We start from the raw sequence: 22,960 nt of genomic DNA on the forward strand, positions 1-22,960 counted from the left end.
TTGCCATTGAGGCATGCAAGCTTCAAAGTACTGAAAGGGGTATTCCTAGATCGACTTCTTGGATAATGAGCTGATGTTGACAAGAAGTGATCCGTCATAGGAGGGCCTTAATGAATCCCACATCAATGACACGGAATGGAGCAAATGATTTTAATGGAGGTGAAAACGATCTGGTGATATAAGGTTCAGGGTGGCGGTCATGAAAGAATGGAGCGTGAATGTATTGCAGCGGGCAAGACACAGGTGAATTCTCTGAGTGACTTCTCTTAAACATATCGGCGACACTGACATGATGGATTGGCAACATTAACCCCAAATGTGGATGGTGTGATGGGACCATGGTGATGTGACCGGTGAATGGAACAACCTAACCCGACTTGGATGCGGAGTGAAAGTGTCATGTTCAAGAGCGACTTGCTACCAACAAAGTTTCTTCAAGTTTTCTTCCCAATTTTTCCCCAGTCATTGCTGACCAGTACCTCTTTATTTTTGTCAAGCTTGAGGAGGATAACATATGCTTGTTTTATAATTTTCCCTTCGTGCAAACCCATCGCTATGTTTTAATGAGCCCAGCGATAGTGAAACTCGTTCTTGTCTGTTATGGACAAGTTTGTCGCTATTAGGTTTTAACGAGTTTAATGACAAAGATAACTCGGTCCTTTTCAATTTTAGAGAGTCTGAAAAGGGACGTAAAGGAAACTCCAAAAAATCCTTTTTCATCATCTAATCCCTTAGGTCCGAAAAAGTATAAAACAATACAGAAGGGATGAATTTTCGGTACTTTTAGCGAGCCGAAAAAAACAAGCGCTCGATCTTTTTGTGTAATGATCCCTCAGGTCCAAAATGATTAAAATCTAAAGGAGGGATAGCACTTCCGGTCACTTTAACGAGCTGGAGAGGCCAATGGCTTGGCAATCTTTTCATATTTTACGAGTCAATTGAAAAGAGCTTAAAGGAGACTCGTCTTTGAGGAACGAGTGATAAATTTGGGTAGCAGCTGATTCCAGGTAAGGTTTGGAATTTTCAAATCACGGCAGTGTTACAAGGATGGCTAATAGGATCACTCTTCGCAGTTGTTCCTCAAAAGGGGTAAACAATCAAGTGGAGGTGAATGATTGGCATGAGAACACGACCAAGGCTTCAAAGGCTGAAGTACTACATTCACGATGGTTATTTACCGGAAATTGGTTCATTTTTAATGAGCTTAAACGCTGGGGGAAACATTTGCTCATTGCTTATGCTTATTTTTTAACGAACATGAAGTCCGTGTTAAAACTGCTCGATCCAGTCGTGTAATAGGGATGTCTCATCTAAGATGCCATTTTTCCGAAGCTTAAACCTCGCTCTGGATCCTTTCTTTATGCAAGTTAGGAAACGACCAATCCTACGAGTTTAAAGGGTTAGAGGACCTACAAATTTAAAAAATAAATGGTCGCTCTTCGCTTGCATGCCAAAAGGTTTGCATGCCCCCAGGTATAAAATAGAGTTTGAAGGTTACCCCGCAATTTCGCAGACAAAACATTTGTTTTTCCAGTAAAGGCCTACCTCTTCCAAGTTACCAAAGATTGTTCTATCTGCACCGCAAACAAAACACTTCTTCGGCGATGTCTACCGAAATAGACAAAGGCAGGTGGCGCAGACGCCTCCACTCACATAACTTTGACGAGGGAAACTTATTCCAGTCTAACCCCCTTTTCCAATTATGGATGGGAGTGTCAGACTAGTCATTTATCTCTCGCGGAAACCTACCCTATACCTGAAGTTTTCCTGCCGAAGCAGACCAGGGTGCATGCCCCCTGGGTTTCAGTCATGTCCTCCGAATCACTCGCGCTCATCAGGAGGACGGACTGGGGATTGATGAGACATTCCTTGCGTGAAAAGACCATTCAGGGATGGTATATGACTATTTGCTATGCGTGAACCGGGGAATGAAAGTTGGTCTACGAGCTTGACCACTCTTCCTTCGTGTGGAAAACACATTACTCTAAAGAGTGATGAGACAATGGCTCCCATGCAATAAATATAGTCGCGTCCAAGGAGTAGATTATAATCCAGGGGTCCTTGGACTACCATTACGTTCATGTGAACGGTTTTCCCTCTCAATGTTATGGGCACCTTGGGAAGGATCCCTAACGGTCGACTGGTTCCTTTGTCAAAGCCTGTTAGATTTCTCATCTCAGGCAAAAGCGATGGCGAACCAAGCGCTTTCAAAGCAGTCGAGGAAAGGATACTCACAGAATCCCCTTCATCTATGATGGTACCGGCCATGACCATTCTATATATTTGAGTAATGATTCGAAATGGTACACTAGCCGGTAAAAGGGGTCTGCCTAGTTGATTCCAGTCGAAGGAGACAACTAGGTTGCTTGGAGGTGGGACCGAATAGATGGCCAGGTACGACTCTGATGAAATTCCTTCCTGCGGTAAAGGAATGGGTAAATTGCCCCCAAGTTCATCAGAGTCTATGCTTACGAAAAGAATTTGGATGGTGTCATCCTTCTTCTCTTCGGTGATTGTATCATCTGAAGACGGAACCTCTGAAGGCAAGACCAGTTTCACTACCGCCTCAACCTTTTGACTCTCGTCTGGTGTGGATTCAGATGGTTTTTCTTCAATGATAGATACTTCGGCCGACCACAAGGGCGTGCCAGCCAGATTTTCAACTAGTGACAGAATCGGCAAGAGTTTTTTTATATCCAGGAGGAAGTCGTAACGGTGAAATCGGACGATCGTCCAAAACTCATTTAGCCTCGTCTAAGAAGGGAAAATGGTGGACCGCATGATCTCCTTCGCACAGTTTACAAGGAAATTTATATTTTCCTTTTTGTCCTGGGGCTTCACTTTCACTAGTTGATGGTGTATTTTCAACATGATCATCAGAGGTTGACGACACCGGATTGTGCAAACGAGGAGACCAGTCCCTTAAGATTCGAGGGATGCAGGGGCAATCTCGATGAAAGTGGTCTCCTTTGCAAATGACACATGGCGATTTAGGCCTGGTCAGTGAAGTGTGTGGATTTTCGCTAGACGATACTTGGTTACCCCTTTTCGCCTTTGGCTCCTTCTTCTTCTTCTTCTCTTTCTTCTTCTTTTCCTTCTTCTTCTCAGGTACTTGATTTTGGGCTTTAACAGCTCCATTAAGCGAAGAGGAAGGAGGAGAGGAAGAGTTGGATGAAGTAGAAGGTTGGGGGGTAACTTTGGCATCGTCTAGTTGCTGACTCGATTGTTCAGGAATTGCGGTGTTCTAAACGACGGAGGTTGAGAAAAGCCATACGGGCAAGCCGATTGTCAATCCTGGAAGCGACAATGTGGCCATATAGGGTGCACCAACATCTCCCCAAGAGGAGAAGGGACTAGGATTTCCTCCAAGGGGAACTCCTTGGTTGGTGGACTCCATTTTCTTCAACCTAAGACCAACGTAGGAAAGGTGATGAATATTCCGTTTAAAATAAATTTTAGATGCTTTGACACAACTTGTTTTTTCAATTTTAAAGAGTCGAGAAAAAACAAAAGATGACTCTAGTCGCCTTCGATTTTTAATGAGCCTGAAGTGACAAGTGCTCAGATGGACCTTTTCCGTTAAGGAGTCTGAAAAGGAATGAAAGGGACTGCTCTGGAAATCTAGACAGAGGGATTACCAAACCAATCGCAAAACTGGAGAATACTTTTTACAGTACGACAGTCAATCTTCTCGAATGCTGTGTTCAGTGCATTGCGATCGATAGGGCGACAGACACGACTTCCTATGGATAAAGGATTAAGCCTATTGTGGTCTCCCAAAATATACTCAACGGTATGTGGGAGCACAAGTCCGTACTGGCACTTATCGTCTCAAAGTGGAGGAATCACCCAACCAACAGTGAAAACAATAGTTGCCAGGCTTTACAACGCCGGAATACGTCTCTAGCCTAGAATTCTAGATGTTGTGCGTTAGGTTCCAAAGCGTTGTTAGATTCATTAAATTTATTTTATAGTTGATCTTGCTTAAGAAATTTTCCTTTCAGGTTCACCGCGTGATGTATATGTACAATTCCTAAAATGCAATCTAAGATGACAAACAATCGTTTTATCTTCTTTATGCCATGAAAATCCTAGCTACTAAGGAAAGAGAGACAGTATTCTTTCAACAAAGAGCAAAGAGCACACACTATATGCATTGTCCTAAATCAAACCAATCAAACAGTCTAAATGCAAATGCACATGCATGTATTTGTTTTCAGCCTTCTTAATATGTGAATGATAAAAAGAATGCTAATGCACAAATCTGAATTATTTTCAAAGCGATAATTACTAACAAGCTTCTTTTCAAAATCAAAATGAAGACAATGACAACACTTTGCGATTTGGAAATGAAAACTTGCTTTTGACTCTAGGAAAACTACTAATTCAGATCCAATACAGGAGTAACAATGTAATCGACTATCAAGAACAATCAGATCTCTTCTATGAGTGAAAACGACACTTGCGACACTTTCAAATCAAGAAACGACAATACAATTACACTACTTCTTTGTAAAGGAGAACTGAAAATGACTCAAAAAATACATAAAAACATTTATAGTTCTTTGCACAATGGAGGCGGAATATCAGTAAGGAAATGGGTTTCAAACAGAGGTGTACTGACTACAGGCAGCAAAATTCATGAATAGAACTGAAAAGAATGAACACAGAAACCAAATTTTAGGAACAAGGCCTAGTCTGATCAGCGCACCTGTAACACAGTGAAACTGAAATGCAACGCACCTGCTACACTCGTGAAGTGCGCTGCATTTGAAGTTCACAGAACAGACAGTGCGCTGAACCAGGGACGAGACTTTGATTGGGTTCCGGGTCACAGTTTGCAGTTCAGTTCAGGGATTTTGGCCGAGCAAGTGGTAATTAGTAAACCAATCACACGGGTAGATCTAAGGAGGTTACTAGAGCCACCACGAGGGCAATTAGAAAGCTTGTAAATCAATTGTTTAATTCATAAAAAAAACCCAGAGATTGACTGAAGCAGCGTTGATCTACTTTGCAATTGCAAAGCAAGTGCAGTTCGAAGGCTAGCTGGCTTGACTTCAGGCTCCGTCTATAAGTTTATAAAGTAAACAAATGTAGATAAACAATCAATCTACTCGTTCCCCAGTGGAGTCGCCATTTTGTTATAAGAAAAAGTGTCTATGCAGAATTGCTAATCCCACTAAGGCTGGTAGCTACCTTAGAAACAAACAAAGTAAAACTACTTTCGTTTTCCTTTATGAGAGTTAGATGAGAGAAGAATAAAGGAGACCAACCTCTATCTTGCGCTTGGCTCCTTGCTCGATTCCTATCTCTTCCGAATAGTCCTTTTCTACTTGCTTTCTTGTACACCCAGCTTCACAGAGTACCTGTAGAATCAAAGAAGCATAACACTATACAAGAACATAGATCTATTATCATAAACAATCTAGGATCAGATGTAAATTGACCATACAAATGCATAAAACATAAATCACACAAGAGTATGGAGGAAAACTTGAATAGCTTTATTGATAATCAAGAAAGAGCCAAGAGAGTTACAACCAATTGTTCTGACCCAGCATCATCCTCTCAGCAAGAAGCCCTTCTTCACCTCATTAAAAGCTTAGATCACCAAACACTATGATATTGCACCAATAAACCGGCAGCACTTCCTTACAAGCTACAAAATTCCAGCCCCCTGGATCTCTGGGATGAGGGATCCATATATAGATGTCTGCAAGGGAGGTGAGTCAACTTTTGAGATTTGATTAGTGTCTTCCCTCTGATAGTTCTTGCTTCCACTTGGAAATTGATGATCTCTTACTCATCCCTGGTCGAATTCAGAGAGGCAAGTGTCACAGGAGAAGTTTCTTGAAGATTCCATGCTTCTCCACCTCGCGGATTAACATTGCCATTTGTCCTTTCTCGCCCATCGCACCCCATAGAAGGGATTTTCGAAATGCAACGCACCTACTGTGTGTATTTAGGTGAGATGCAATGCACTTTGCCTATGGAGCAGGTGAAATGGTCCAGTTTTGACCAGTTCTGAGTAGTTTTTCATTGAGAACTTCTAGGAGAAGCTGTAATCAGTTGACCTTGTTCTTTTAGGGGTTGGAAAAACACCTTTAGGGACTTAGGAGCCCTTGGTTTATGGACATTTATGCTTGGGGTTGCAGTGCCCAAAAATGTCTATAACAGTACTTATCAAGAAAATGTGATATATGCACATTTGGACAGGTCGGCCCTAACAAGAAATTTGTCACCCTTGGAAGCTTATAAATACAAGTGACATCAAGCTCATTTGGACATCACCAAGCATCATCTTCTTCTCTTCTTCATTGATTGGTTTACACATATTTAAGCTGGGTCGAGGAAAGAGGTTTGCATAGGTCTGAAAATATAGGGTCCGAAGCTCGCACGTGTTGTAGAGTTTTGGGTCACAACCGCAAGCTTCTCAAAGGAAATTTTTAGCTATAAGCACAGGCTAGCAAGTTCAAGGGTGTGGCTTGAAGGTCCCAGCCGCATGCACACCTCTTCCTCCATGCGGTTGGGATCTAGGGCTAAATTTGACATCTAACCATAGTTGACTGTAGTTGATCGTAGACTAGAAAAGTTGTCTCTGATATATATTGATTTCGGGAACATATTTCTGAATGTTAATGGGTTATTTTTCTAGATGATTTTGTATTGGGCTCATTGTACTCTTTGGTGAACATTTTATGACAATCTTATTGAAGGAAATGTAACTAGGTTCGATCTTCATAAATGTACTTTTGATATTTGTACTTATTCAAGAAAAGAAATATTATTTTTATAATATATGTCAATGGGTTTCTTGCTCATTAAAGTAGGTCTAGCACATGTTAAGTGCTATAGGTGAGTCAAATAGTCAAAAGGAAATTTTGAAGGCCTTAAGGGCATGTTACACCATGTATGAATATGTACTAAAGTCAAGAGAATACCTCCAAGCAAATTCAAGTCTCCTCCTATGCAAAGGCACCACCAAAGAAGCTCATTCAAGCATGTTACACCACCAAAGAAGCCATCCTAAGTAAGACAACAAGTCGGCCTACAAACTGTCTTCTAGTCATCCCAAAGGGAGGGACAATCCTCTATAGATAGAGGCTATCCACTCCACAATAATGCCATCCATCTCTTTGAAATCAACGAAGGTAGCCGAGAAAAAGGGTGAAGAAGGGATGAATAAAGGGTCTACAAGTATAGCGAAAAAGGAGGAAGAAATACCAAAGCCTTGGAAGTTTGTTCTAGGGCTAAAAGACAGTCACATGTGTGAAGAAGGAGAGGGTCTCTTTGCTGTCATAGAAACCCTCTATTACAGTCACAAAAACTTCATTATTTGGTATAAGAACATAAGCCTAAAGGGTCTCCAAGACAAGTGAAGGAAGGAGGAAGAAGGACGAAGTGAAGAGGATTGTTTCTAAGGCTAGAAATAGTCACACATGCGAATAAGAGGTCGATAAGTCTACGGGTATAACAACAGGATCAAACATTTCATGAATTAGTGTTGGTTGTGTTTGAAATTAGGCCTATCAGGCCTCCCAAGTCAAGCGAAGAAGCCTATATCTCTAGAAAAGGAAAAAGGACCCTAATTCTCTAGGGTACCTCCCACACGTGCGAGAATTAGGGCTGCATTGCTGTCACACTAAGCCTTCCACCATACACCAAGAAGGAACTCGGATGATCAAGAGAAGGAATGAGTATCCTTAGGTGAAGGATATCACTAAGTAAAAGTATCTCTTCTAGAATATCTACTTACAGTGGAAGGAAGAACGAAGTTCTAGAAGAAGGATGAAGTGCCGGGGAATGAAGTGCTAGAAGGAGGTAGACAAAGTGCCGGGGAAACATAGTGCATAGGAAAGGAAGGAGCTGACTTGTGCTTAGAGGTTCTTCTAGTTAAGGGTATAGGGTTTGGCATTGATCAAGAAAGAAGCTTCAATAAGAGAAAACTTATCGAAGGGTTTTCTTCTCAAGAGAAGAGAGTTTTTGGCCCTGGCAGAGAGCCAACATCTTGTGCTCTTGTTCTTATGTTTTGGTAGCAGTTTGATGAAGTACACACACATGCATTAATAATAAGAAGAAGAAGATTAAGCTAACACTAAAAAGTAACAAGACTCCACAAATTTTTATCAAGTAACAAAGAATCCTACTATACCTTATTGCCCTAGATTCTTTAACAAATCTAATAGAAGAAGATTTTTCAAAGGGTTTTCCCCTTGTGGGGATTTTCCCTGGTCTTTGACTAAACCTGGTGTCTCTTGTTGATGTGTTTGTTGTCTCCTTTATCATTGCTTTTATTGTTCTATCTTCAATTACTGTTGATGTTTGGAAGTATTAATTGTTATTGAAAAGATTGCTAATTGAAGAATTGAATTGGGCTAAAAGTAATTGAAACAACATAGAGTAGTGTGAAAATTAACATGGTTTCAGAGCTAAGGTGAAGGACAAGCCCAAAAGGAGACAAGCATTGAAGCAATCATCTTTGAAAAGTTTAAGGAGCCTATCTAATCAAGTCAATTTTGAAAAGTGTAATTAGGTTTCGTCTTCATAATGACATGTAATTATATGTAAAGAAATGTAAATAAGAAAAATGTAATTATTATGTTGACTTGCTTCAAGGGTTTCATGAGCAAGGGATTTTGGTTTTGAGTCAAAACTCCCATTGAGAGTCTTTAGGGTTTATTCATCTAGACATAAAAGAGTCATTTTCATGTAAATGAAATCATGTTACACTTTGTAATAGGTCAATATTATCTATGTAAAGTATCCTCCAAGAACTTGTCACCAAACCCCTTCAAGTCAGCCTACAAACCATGAAGAAACTGCAAGATGAAGTCAGCCTAAACTCAAGTTGTCAAGTCAACCTAAAGGACAACAAAGAAGGGTATAAATAACCCTACTCGGCCTCATTTGGAGACAAACAATTCAGACAAGCATTCACTAGAAAAGTGCGAAGAGAAGGCAAAAGAAAGAGGGCAAAAAGGAGAGTGAAGGAGCAGAAAATAGAAGTGCAAAGATTCTTCTGGGACATCATATTTTGGGTATAGAAAATATTCTTCTGCGAAGTGCGAAGTCTGGGTAGCAGATTCTTCTGGGAAGTGCAAAGTCTGGGCAACAGATTCTTCTGGGCAGTGCGAAGTCTGGGCAACAGATTCTTCTGGGAAGTGTGAAGTCTGGGCAGCAGATTATTCTGGGCAGTACGAAGTTAAGGTAGTGAAATTCTTCTGGGGCAGAAAGATAGAGACTCTACTAAGTGATCAAATTAGAGTCCGGGGTTCTCTCTAGAAGACCTAGAGACCAACATTCTTTAGGGAAGTTGTGAAGGTGCAATATAAGATATAGAGACTGAGTTTCTCTAGGAGGAAAGGAAAAGGAAGGAAGAGGCAGAAAATCAAGGTGGGTGACAAGGTTCTTGGGAGAATACAATAGTCAAGGGTTTGTGTCATGGTCTTGGTACTTATCAATTGAATATCTAGAAGAAGAATTTTATCAGGTTTTCCTCTCAAGTGGTGAGAGGTTTTGGCCCTGTATAGAGAAGCCTATATACTGCGTCACTTGTCTTTATTTATTGGTAATTGTCTTGATGAAAAGAACACACTAAGAAGATAATAAAGAAAGATCATAAGTTAAGAAGTAAAAACATATCATAAGCATTTATCAAGAGAAATTGTTAACATTGAATGCCCTAGATTTCTCAACAGTCAAGATGTCTTCCTCTTTATTCAAGGAACATAAGAAGTTGGGTGACTCATCTAACTTTGTTGCATGGAAGATTAGGTTGGATATCATATCTGATAACAATGATGTTTTGGAATACATTCAAGGAAAAGTACCCGAGCCTTTGGAAAATGCTTCTGCTACTGCCAAGAAAAATCACAAGAAAGGTGAGTCAAAAGAAAATCAAATTATAGCTAATGGTTCACAAGATAGTCTTCTTACATATGTTGAAAATTTGAGAAAGTCTAAGGAAATGTATGATAAAATAGATGGCATGTATGAAGTTAATAATTTGAATGAAATCATCTCCTTGAAAGATCAACTCAAAGACATGAATATGAAAAAAGGAGAGTTTGTGCAATCCTACATTATGAGGATATCTCATCTTAGAGATCAATTGCAAAGATTCGGGGAAACTGTGCCTGATAGGAAATTGGTGATTATAACTCTTAGAGGTCTCCCTCCCATTCAGGAAACATTCATTACTACCATAAGCAAAAAAAATGTCTTCTCATCATTTGATGAGATTGTTGGAAAGCTCAGTCAAGAAGAATCAAGGATGATATCAAGAGGAAGGATTCAAAAACATGAAGAGGGAGAGCCCGCTACATTCGTCACTCAAAACAAGAAGAGGAAAGGAAAATGAGGTCAATCAAATTCAAGAAAACCTCCTCCTTGAAATGCAAAGAGAAGGAATGATAGAGCGACATCTCACATTGAATACAATAATTGTCACAAGAAAGGTCATTATGCTCGAGATTGCCTCAAAAAGAACAAGGGTCCACGATACAACACTAGAAGCAACAACAACGGGTTTGATGATCGAAGAAGAAGAGATGACCAAAGGAATGATCACAATGGATGAGATTAAAGAAGAAGAAGAGATACTCTATGTTATCATGAAGAATATCGTCATCCTCAAAAGAAGTCAAGATTCTCTAGGTATGAAAGTAATGTAGGCAATCAATCTAAATATATTCTTATTTCTTCCCTTAATAGTTCCTCACCTTTGGATTCATGGGATAGTTGGTTGGTTGATAGTGGGGCCACTCATCATTTCTCTGGGTATAAGGAAGTTCTCTCTGATTTGGTAGAGAGGGAGTCAAATTTGAAAATTATTCTTGGAGAAAACTCCACTCATTCCATGAAAGGCTTTGGGTCCGTCAAATTCCTTTTGGAGTCTGGGAATCTGTTGTGCTCCATGATTTAATGTATGTGCTAGGATTGAAGAAGAATTTGGTATAAATATCTGCTTTGGAAGACAAAGGGATGAGGATTTCCTTCATCAGGGGAAATGTTCTTACTTGGCTTGTTGGATCACCCATGAGAGATGCATTTACATTGGGATAAATATTTGAAGGACTCTACAGAGTCACTGGAAGACCTCTTATAGCATTGGTCCATGATACTAATTATCTACGTAAGTTATGGCACCAAATATTGACACATTTACATTATGACGTTCTTTTGAAATTGAATAAATTGGTTTATGGTATTCCTAATTTTCAAGCCAACATGATGGATTATTTATAGTTTGTGCCAGTGGAAAGAAGACAAGGGGACCATTCCCCTCTAGTGAGAACAAGAAAAATGACATGCACCATCTCATTCATTCTAACATATGTTGATCCAGTGATAAAATTTTAACTCAAAATTAATGTGCCTAGAATGTTTCTAAATCAACATCAATTTAAAGTGTTCATTGTTCTGAATCCAACAATAATCATTTCATCTCAATGCGATATCGTATGCTCAAGTTATCGTGTTCTGATCGTTCGGCCCAATAGTTAAAAAATTAACAGGTTTTCTGATTGGGTGGCTGACTGGGCTACCATACTGCTGACATCATCAGTTGAATTGTAAGGTATGGACCAATGAGAGCATGCTAAGTGACAACCTTGTATTGGTCGAATTGGTTCATTTTTATTGCGTCATTTTGTGTGGTGGACCAATTAGGGTGTGCCACATGGCCCAACCAGAGATCGCCACATGGCACCCCACAGTGGGCCAAAATTTTGGAATGGGTCAGATAGGCTAGGCAGGATTCAAACCTGTGATCTTACATCCAGTAGCCTAGTACCTTGACAGTGCGCCACAAGGGTGATTCTTACCCCCATAAGGGTCTCAGACTTATTTATGGTTTATGAAGCACATATATGGAAGGAGGGGCTTGATGGTCAGCCCCGAACCCCGGTTGCCTGCTCTCCATATGACCATGGTTCAAAATGGTTGGGGCTTGGGGACCATCCCCGATCCCTAGTCACCAACCAACCACAACCACAGGCGCACTAGAGTAGAGCTCAATGAAAATGGGCTTAAGATTAGCCCTAGCCCCGGTCACAGGGACTTGCATATGACCTCGTCGGTATACCAGAGTGGAGCTCAGTGGAGAAGGGGCTTGGGATAGCCCTAGGCTCCAATCATATGGGCACCATAGAACCTTGGTGGAGCACTCACCGGTGGGGAGTTTGAATGGGGACTAGCCCCAGGTCATAAGGCCACAAACATGAGGGCAACGCCATGGCAGAGGTGGCTCGGCGGTAAGGGTTGGCCGTTGGCCTTGCCGTCAGCCCCGTGGGCGCTAATAAGACCACGACCCTGAATTTTAAGGGGCTAGACCAGCGGGGGTGGGTGGTTATCCCCGACCCTCGGCTGCATGGCCCATGTGGCCATAGTTTTCGTACTTAAGGGTTATTTGGCAATTTAATTATCTAACAAATTGCACCTTTGGCGGGAGAAATTGTCACCTCCATGGTGGAAAAAAGGGAAAAATTATAGCATTGTTAGACTGTTTATCCATTTTGTAGGACGGATAACACGAAAATATTTTTCAGAGCTTGTTTAATGGGAAAGAAGGGTCTCAAAGAGATAGAGGAGATGAATTTGGCTCTTCGAATGGAGAACATTGAATTGAGAAGAATGCTTGAAATTGATTAAGAGGAGAAGAGGCATCTATGCCTTCAGTTGCAACAAGTGCTTGAGGAACAAGTTGCTGAAATTTCCACTCCCGTGACAGTAAAGGAAACTTTCAATGCGAAGCCAATGTGTGAGCATGGTTCAAATAGAGGTTATGAACTATATGAGGAAAATGATGCATGTGCATTTTGTAAGCATATCATAGATTCTCATCATATGTCATTTGGTAAGAGTGGGTGGCTAGAGTCATCTACAAAGTCATCATCATCATATGAAGCAGAAAAGGTAGATGGAAATTTCAAGGAGGTAATATGCATCTTAAGTTCAAATCCTTCTATTTATTCTCATAGAAACTCTTTTGCAACATTTGAACAACATACTAGAGGCATTGGTATGAAGCTTCTATCTAAAATGGGTTATGAAGGAGGAGGCCTTGACATCAATGGCCAAAGGATCACCAATCCAATCATGGTACAAGAGATACCAAAATATCAAGGATTGGGATATGGTCAAAGAGAGTTTGGAGAATGCTATAAATGGTTTGAGGAAAATCAATCATCAGAGGATGATATGTCACACCAAGATCATGGTGACAATGTTCATTTGTCTCCTAAGAGAGATGAATGCTTTAAATGACCTTTCCTGCATCGTCCGGTCCAGATCGTCAAAGTTGTAGCCCAATGGAAAGGTATAAATTTCATTGGTGTTTTCCAAATGTTGGTAATTTTGACTATTTGTGGAACATGTATCCTTGCACTTTGTGTGATGCATTTGACCATTTTGTGGTTGTTTGTGAGAAACACATGGTAATGGTCAAAAGAATGGATTATATTCTTGGCATCAAGCCTGATGAATCTCCTTCACATTTGAGGACTTCCTTGTCTACAAGCAAGATAAAATACTTTTATACCCATTGTAAGATGCATGGGCATGGGAATGATTGATGTTGGAAACTACATCTAGAGCTTCGTTCCAAGAAGGATAAAGAGATTATGCAAACCAATGCAAGGGAAGAAAGAAGTGGCAAAGAGGACTTGCAGCATTCCTAAGGAAACCTTCAAAGAAAAGTAGATGCAAAAAGAGAACCCATAAGCCTAGAAGAGGAAAAGATTGGGTAGATTGTTTGTATAGTTTGTTGCTTTGTAAATTGTAAAAGCTTGTTGTTGTCATTACCTGTTTTGGGTACTTGATAAAGTGAACAAGAATAATCACTATGAACAACAAGTATGTATTTTTCATTGACATGTTATGTAGTTGTCTTGTTTATAAGTCCAAATGTTTCAAGGCTTTTGGAATGTACAATGTTTGTTGTCCGAGTTTGTCTACAAGTTTGTCATGTACTCACCAATGCAAGTGTTCAAGGTGAAACTTGTTGTGAATAGAATATTTGTTTAAGATTATATAAGATGACTATGCTTTTGCAAGAAAAGCCAATTATGTCATTGAATTTTTGCAGCAGTGTACTTTTTTGTACAAGCTCAGTTTGGGCACATTAAAGAAAATTTGAATCAATGCATGATAGGCATTGTATTGCTTATGATTTCCAAGATGGAAAGTCAAGTTTGTCTTCAACAAAGGAACTTCAGAATGAAGTTGTTTGAGCCATGAAATATGGGTTTAAAGAGAATATTCATATTCCACTCATTTGTGCTTTTGTTCCTACATCAACAATAAGAATTTTGCCTTGATTCTTGACAAGATGGTAGGTATTCACGAAAAAGATAGGTAAAGTACCTTCATTGGAGCTTGAAGGGCACCAATTGAAAACAAAGCATTATGGATTGAGTTTTGGGTAAGTTTTGATTTTCAACCTCCTTTTATTTACTAGGAGAAGTAAAATATTGGAGTCCAAAAGTTTCTAGTGGGGAGGTATGATCCAGTGATCAAATTTTAGCTCAAAAATTAAAGTGCCCAAATTTTTTCGAAATTGACATCAAGTCTAAATGTTTGTTGTTATGAATCCAACAACAATCATTTCACCTCAATCAGATATCGTATGCTCATGTTATCGTGTCCTAATCATTTGTCCCAATAGCTAAAAAATTAGCAAGTTTGCTGACTGGGAAGCTGACTAGGCTATCGTACTGTTGACATCATCAGTTGACTTGGCATGTATGAACCAATGAGATCATGCCAAGTGGCAGCCTCGTATTGGTAAAATTTTATTAGGTCGATTTGTGTGTGGTGGACTAATTAGGGTGTGCCATGTGGCCCAACTAGAGGCTGCCACATGGCACCCCACGGTTGGCCAAAATTTTGGTATGGGCCAGACAGGATGGGTAGGATTTGAGGATGCGACCTTACATCTAGTAGCCTAGCACCTTGCCACTGCACCACAAGGGTGATTCTTACCCCCATAAGGGCCTCAAACCTATTTAAGATTTATGAAGCGCATATATGGGAGGAGGGGCTAGGCGGTCAACCTTGACCCCTAGTCGTCTGCTATCCATATGACCATGGCACAAAAGGGTTGGGGATCAGGAACTAGCCCCAGTCCCTAGTCACCAACCAACCACATGACCACAGGTGCACCGAAGTAGAGCTCAATGGAAAAGGGCTTAAGATTAACTCTAGCCCTTGTCACGGTGACTTGCATATGACCTCGTCGGTATATTGGAGTGAGCTCAGCAGAGAAGGGGTTTGGGATATCCCTAGTCTCTGGTTGTATGGGTGCCATAGAACCTTGGCAGAGTGCTCACCAGTGGGGAGTTTGAATGGGGGCTAGCCCTAGGCCATATGGCCACCAACTTGATCGCAACGCCATGGAAGAGGGGGCTCAGCAGTAAGGGCGGGTTGTTGGCTCAGTCCTTGGCCCTGTGAGCACTAATAAGACCACAACCCCAAATTTTAAGGGGTTAGACTAGCGGGGGCGGGCGGTTAACCCCATCCCCCAGTCGCATGGCCCATGTGGCCATAGTTTTTTCACTTAAGTGTTATTGGCAATTTAATTATCTAAAAAATTGCACCTTCGATGGGCGAAATGGTCATCTCCACAATGGAAAACATGGAGAAATCGTAGCACTATTATATTGTTTATCCATTTTGTAGGATGGATAACAGAGAAGGAGTTTTCAGAGCTTGTTGGAGCCATAACTTGGTGATTTTTTGGCCTTTTGGAGCTCAAGAAGAGTCCAGATAGGGGTTTTGGGACATTATGGATCCAATGGTGACCTCTATTTGCTGATTGGAGCACATCTAAGAGAATTTTTGCAGGTTAAAGTCCATGGATGTATGGATCAATCAATGTTTTGGAGCAGTTCTTGAAGGTGTTTGACCATGGGAAAGGCCTTGTACGGGTTTTCTTACCTTCAGATGTTTACTGCAGCAACTGCTACTTGCAGGGTTCAACTCATTTATTATTTTCTCACTATGTCTTGTTGAGGAAATCTTTATTCTTTATTTCAATGTGGAATTGAAGTGCTTGTATGCTCATGTATGCTCATTTTCAGATGGAGTACAAGGTCTTTGTAGGAGACACTTTTTATTGTTGATGGTTTCATGACTGACTGTAGGTTGTCATGCTGTTTATAGTAAGAGTTCTTTGCAGTAGAAAATTTCCTTGAAGGGGAAAATAACCACTTGTTTTATTAGCAAACTTTATGTACTTTTTTCACTGAATATATGGAGTGGCCTAGTTATGTTGGCAAGCCCAAAGATGTAGCCCAAGAGGGGTGAACTCCATCACCAAATTCTTTGTTGTTTCTCTTCATGAATGCCTATATGAGTTAGATGAGATGTTGCTTATGTTTTAAGTTTACATGAAAAACTAACTTATAGTCCTTGAAGATACGTTTGAAAATCTGTTTTTTCATAAGACTCATTTTTTCCTTGCAAAACGTCAAGAAGAATGATCACTTTTTAGGAAGGAGAAGTTCTCCTCCAATTTCAGATCATATGTGGTTTGATGCCTTTACATTCTATTGGTGGAAATCTCTACTACATCACCTTCATCGATGACTTCTCAAGAAAGACATGCATATATTATTTGAAGCACAAGGATGAAGCCTTCAAAATGTTCAATGAGTTCAAAGCTTTGGTCGAAAATCAACAGGGAAGAAAATCAAGATATTCAGGTTTGACAATGGTGGAGAGTACATTTCGAATGAGTTCATCAATTATTGCAAGAAGGAAGATATCAAGAAAGATACAATTGTTCCTTATACTCCTGAACAAAATGGAGTAGTTGAAAGAAAGAACAGGTCTATTGTAGAAGCTGCTCATGCCATGCTCCACGATCAAAATTTGCCAAAGTTCCTTTGGGGAGAAGCAACAAATGTTTCTGTATAGGTTCAAAATAGGGTGCCTCATAAAGCATTGGACAACAAGACCCCTGAAGAAGTGTTCACAAGTGTCAAGCCTGATGTTGGCCATCTCCATATCTTTAGATGCCATATATATTTCCATGTGCCAAAGGACAAAAGAAACAAGCTGGAAGCCATGGGAAGAAAAGGTACATTTGTTGGATATTGTGAAAATTCTAAAGATTTTAGAATATATATTCTTGGTCAAAGGTGTTGAAGAATCTAGGGAAGTTAGCATTAGATAGATTCTTCTATACTTGATAACAATTTGTGAAATGATTTTACTATTTATCTTATCTTAATCTTCTTCTTATTCTGAGTGTGTGTGTTTACTTCATCAAACTACTACCAAAACAAAGAGACAAGAACACAAGAAGTAGGCATTCTGCCAAGTCCAAAATCTCTCCCTCTTGGAGAGAAAAACCCGCACATAATTCTTCTTATAGAGATTCTAATTGACAAACACCAAGACCATTATACTTCACCCTCTATGCCACTCCAAGACCAAGACACCAATCCTCTTCCTTTGTTACTACTGAGATCATCTTCATCACTGCTATTTCACTAAGGTCATCATTATTGCATTACAGTAGTACCATTGCTGCACCTTCAACTAGATGATTGCTGCACCTTCACTGAGATCATCACCATGTCAACTAGGTCTCTAACCTTGTCTTCATCGAGATCATGACTATATTTACATGATTACTTCTATGAGAGTATAGTTGTACTTAGAATGTATGCCAAGACAGAGAACATTACTATAGGATCACCGAGGTTCTTATCATTACAATGAGACTTTGACTGTGAGTATGTCAAGAGTGTATCATCCTCTTCATAACAAATATGCCGACACTGTGTGTTCTACTGTGGGATCATCGTGATCCTTAACCATGCTGAGACAGTAATACTAAGATCCTTCTCATCACATATATGCAAAGACTGTTGATATCCACTAAGACTGTGATAGTATTCTTCCTGCACCGAGATCTTCCTACACCTAGATCTTCCTACACTGAGACTGTTTCAGAGACATCCGAAAATGTGTCCTTCTATAATGTGGATTGCAGACCCCTATACTTGTCCGAGATTTCAGAGATCTGACTTGCAGAGAGATGTCTGAAATTTATTGACTTTAATTCTGAACTTACACGCCTATTTATAGTGGTTTGACCCACATATTAAGCCAACCTGTCAGTGTGAACATATGTGTCTCTATTTGCAGTCTGACATGACTTTTATTTAGTTCATTTGGTAGCCAACTTCATCCTGAGGATTGTGCTTGTCTTGGAGGGTTTTTCTAGACATTCGGTTTGTCCCATATACATTACACATAGTCTCATGAAGAGCTCTTCAATTTTCTTTTGACTCTTTGACTTTCCTAGACCTATGGAATGAGCAAGAAACTCATTCATATAATTTATAAAAATAGTAATTCTTTTTCTTGACAAGTACAAAGATCAAAATTACATTGACAAATACCGAAACTAGTTACCGTTCAACAAAAGGAAGGTTGAAATTAGTAGGGATGTAACATTCAATGAAGATGTTTCCCTTAGGAAAGTAAGGGACCTTCCTTCGACTCCTCCTCTTGAGAAGAAGAATGATGATATGGATATTCTAGATGGTCCTTTCGTGCCTGAATCTGAGACAAATATTTTTGATGATCCCATGGAGCCCATGGACCCCTTAGATCCTCCATGTGATCTTTCTTCCAGGAAAAGGCCACTTTGGCTCCATGATAGATTACATGATGATGAAAGATGAGTTCTCGTTCAAATATCATTTAGAGAAAGGAAGAATCCATGCAGATACCCGGGATATGTTGCAGCCATGAGTATTATGATTCAAGTCGAACCTACCACCTTTGAAGAAGCCATGAAAGAAAAAGTTTGGAAGGATGCTATGGCCAAAGAATATGAATAAATTATGAAGAATGATGTATGGGATGTTGTGTTGATATTGGATGGGAAATACGTGGTGACTTCAAAGTGGTTATTCAAGATTAAACATGGAGTTGATGGCAGCATTGAGAAATATAAAGCAAGGTTCGTAGCCTGAGGATTCTCCCAGAAAGAGGGAGAAGATTATGATTATATATTTTCACTTGTGGCTCAATATACAACCATTCGTTTGATAGTTTCTCTTGCTGCTAGTCAAGGATGGAGCCTTCATCAAATGGACGTGAAGACAACATTCCTCCATGGCATGTTACAGGAAGAATTGTACATTGATAAGCCACAAGGATTTGAAGTAGAGGATCGAAAGACACATGTTTTCAAGTTGAAGAAGGCATTGTATGGTTTGAAACAAGCCCCCAAAGCATGGTACACCCACATAGACAATTATTTGGTGAAGCTGGGATTCACAAGAAGCAATGTTGATCCCAACCTATACTTCAAAGTAGTCCAAAGTATGTCGTTGATTTTGGTTTTATATGTTGACGATATATTCTTGATAGGTAGTGAGCCCCTAATGATAGAGTGTAAGAGGGAGCTAGCCTTTGAATTCGAGATGAAGGAATTTGGACTCATGCACTACTTTCTAGGCCTTGAGGTGTGGCAAAGGCATGGTGAGATTTTCCTTTCACAAGGAAAATATGTCATGAAGCTGTTGGAGAGATTTGGAATGACAAAATGCAAGTCCTTTCCCACACCGATGGAAATGAATTTCAAGAAATTATGTGGAGAAGCTGCAGGACCTAATTTGGTGAATCCATTCAAGTATAGACAATTGATTAGGGCTTTGATGTTCTTAGTGAACATCCATCTAGATATATGCTATGCAGTAAACAAATTGTGTCAATTCATGACCGAGCCTCTCCATGCACATTGGATCACTGTCAAACACATTTTGAGATATTTGCATGGGATGATCACCCTTGGTTTGAGATATTTTGCCAAAGATGTTCGATTTCATGGATATATCAATGTTGACTAGGAAGGAAACATTGTCGACATGAAGAGTACATCTGGATGTTGTTTTAGTCTTGGATCTTCCATGGTATCTAGGATGAGCAGGAAGCAAAATTTTGTAGCATTGAGTACCCGTCGAGGCAGAGTACATTGCCGCTAGCATGGCTAGCTACAAAGCAGTTTGGTTGAGGAAGCTCTTTGGAGAGCTATATGAGCAGGTCCTAGACACTACAATGATATATTGCAACAACAAGAGTGGGATATTTCTCACAAATAATCATGTATTTCATGACAAGTCCAAGCACATAGAGATTCAATATCATTACATTCGAGACATGGTGCATAGAGGAGCCATTAGACACCATCATATATCGACAAATGAGTAGATTGTAGATATTCTCACCAAGGCTTTTCTGAAAGGGAAGTTCTTGGTCTTCAGAGAGTAGCTTGGACTAATGGATATGACCCCTTCTGATAAGGGGCATCACTGATCAAGAACACCGAGCTGACTCTTCCCCGCTGCCTGAGCTCCTAGTGTGAGGAATTGAGATAGAGGGCTCCTAGGGTTGAGGGATCTTTGGACAAAAGGTTCGTATATGTTGCTCCCCTATCTGTTACATAGGGCTAGAGTTGTTTCTGCCCTATCTTGGTCTTTGCATAATATACCCCAGTTAGCATCATACCCACAAACTAGGCTTGTTGGGATTACTACTCCGTATTTAGCCAATGGGTTGAGAGTGTACTTTGGGGTGTACAACCCAAGTTGATTATGATGCAGGTGTTATACTACATGACCCTTGAGGGTCATTGTTGGGAATATCAGTTGGCAATAGGATGGGTTGAGATGTGCTCCCCTATATCACCTATAGCTAGATATGGGGTTGAAGGTGTTTTTCTCCCCCATGCGATTCAGGATTGAGATATGTTCCTCGATGTAGTTTCAAGTTGAGATGTGCTCCTTGATATTGTTCTCAGATTGCGATATGCTCTCTAACGTTATAGAGAGTGGTAGCTAATGCTCCCAAATTTTTCTTTTTCATATTTGATAATGTTTCAGCAGATAGAGTTGAGCAGAGATGGGACATGATATGACGACGTGATACACATGACATGATGCAGTTGGAATTTGTCCCTAGCTGAGAGGGAGTGTTAATTTTGCAACTTAGTGATAAATTCCAACCATGGGACTAGATTCCTCTTTTTGAGAGGACCATTTTTTACTATTGAAGCACTCAATTTGGACTTGTCCCTCGCTGAGAGGGAGTGTTAATTTTGCAACTTAGTGATAAATTCCAACCATGGGATTAGATTCCTCTTTTCGAGAGGACCATTTTTTACTATTGAAGCACTCAATTTGGACCAGGGAAAGTGTTCTTATGAAGAAAATCCCACATATGCACATTTGGATAGGTCGGCCCTAACAGGAAATTGGTCACCCTTGGAAGCCTATAAATAAAAGTGACCTCAAGCTCATTTGGACATCACCAAGCATCATCTTCTTCTCTTCTTCATTGATTTGTTTGCACAGGTCTAAGGTTGGGTTGACGAAAGAGGTTCACATAGGTCCAAAAATACAGGGTCTGAAGCTCGCACATGTTCTAGGGTTTTCGGTCACCACTGCAGGCTCGTCAAAGGAAATTTTCGGCTATAACTGCAGGCTAACAGGCCCAAGGGTGCAATTGGAAGGTCCTAGCCGCATGCACACCTCTTCCTCCATGCGGTTGGGCTTTAGGGCTAAATTTGACTGCAAACTAGAAAAGTTGTGTTTGATATATATTGATGCTCGAAACATAATTTTGAATGTTATTGGTTATTTTGTTAGATGATTTTGTATAGGGCTCATTGTACTCTTTGTTGAACATTTTATGACAATATAATAGAAGAATAATTTTCAAAGGGTTTTCCCCCTTGTGGGGTTTTCCCCTAGTCTTTGACCAAACCTGATGTCTCTTGTTGATGTGTTGATTGTCTCCTTTATCATTGCATTTGTTGTTCTATGTTCAATTACTGTTAATGATTGGAAAGATTAATTCTTATTGAAAAGATTGCTAATTGAAGAATTGAATTGGGCTAAAAGTAATTGAAACGACATAGAGCAATGTGAAAATTAACACTTTGACCATTGACCCTCCTTTGAATTTTATCTCTTCAAAATTATTTTTTCATCAATGGTTATATTTCTTCATATTCTATATCACAATTTTAGTCCCAAAAATCTCTAACAATATGAACAACTATGAAAATCCACATTAGCTTATTGAGAACAATTATTAAAAATAAAGTAATGATTGATAAAAGATATTTAAATTGAAAATAAGGAACAAAAATATTACTCAAAAAATAACATAAAAGTAAAAAACTATATTTAAATTGAAAATAAGGAACAAAAATATTACTCAAAAGATAACATAAAAGTAAAAAACTAAAATAATGATTTGAGTGAATATTTGTGGATTAGAAATTTAAAAAATAATAAAAATAAAAAACTATAATTAACATGAAAAGAAAAAACAATGTATTAAATAAATAAAGTAGTCTAAAAATGAAGTAAATTGGCCTAGAAAACAATGGCTTTTTAGGCCAGATTTTGGTAAAATAGGGTAATTTTTTTGGAAATGCCAAGTACAAATTTCAAGCTTCAACATTTTGGGTGTTTTAGGATTTTTGATGGTGCTGAATCTATTTCCACCCTCAAAAACAAAATTCAAACACTCTTACCATCAAACTTTTTAGGACAAAAAATCCCGAGATTTTTATCTCCCAACCAATTTACTCTATCACTAAACAACTTCACACTTCATTTATTATTTGTTAATATAAAATATTAAAAAAAATAATTATTATTTGTTAATATAAAATATTAAAAAAATAAACTTTTAATTTTAATTTTGTGAATTAAATTATTTTTTATTATTTAAATAAATTTGAAAAAAAAAGATTTCAAGCTTTCGTTATCCATCAGGTTCTTGAGTGGTTTTCCAGACTAATCACATAATCCATTTCTTAATACTCCACGTTTTGGAACACTACATTTTATAATGATAAAAAAATAATAATTTATTAATATAAAACTTAAAAATATAAAATGTTATACGAAAATATTTGATAGAGACA

At 39.3% G+C, this 22,960-nt stretch overlaps 1 protein-coding gene across 1 annotated transcript in view; it reads left to right on the forward strand.

Annotated features, from left to right (window-relative positions):
• LOC149199305 (uncharacterized) overlaps positions 1–22,960 on the forward strand; it is a 94,260-nt gene that overhangs the window by 69,507 nt on the left and 1,793 nt on the right. The window lies entirely within an intron of this gene.

This window comes from Pinus tabuliformis, chromosome 2_1 (genome assembly GCF_031772625.1).
Source record: "Pinus tabuliformis cultivar Carrire ecotype Pingquan chromosome 2_1, CPIR1, whole genome shotgun sequence".
Lineage (NCBI taxonomy): Eukaryota > Viridiplantae > Streptophyta > Pinopsida > Pinales > Pinaceae > Pinus > Pinus tabuliformis.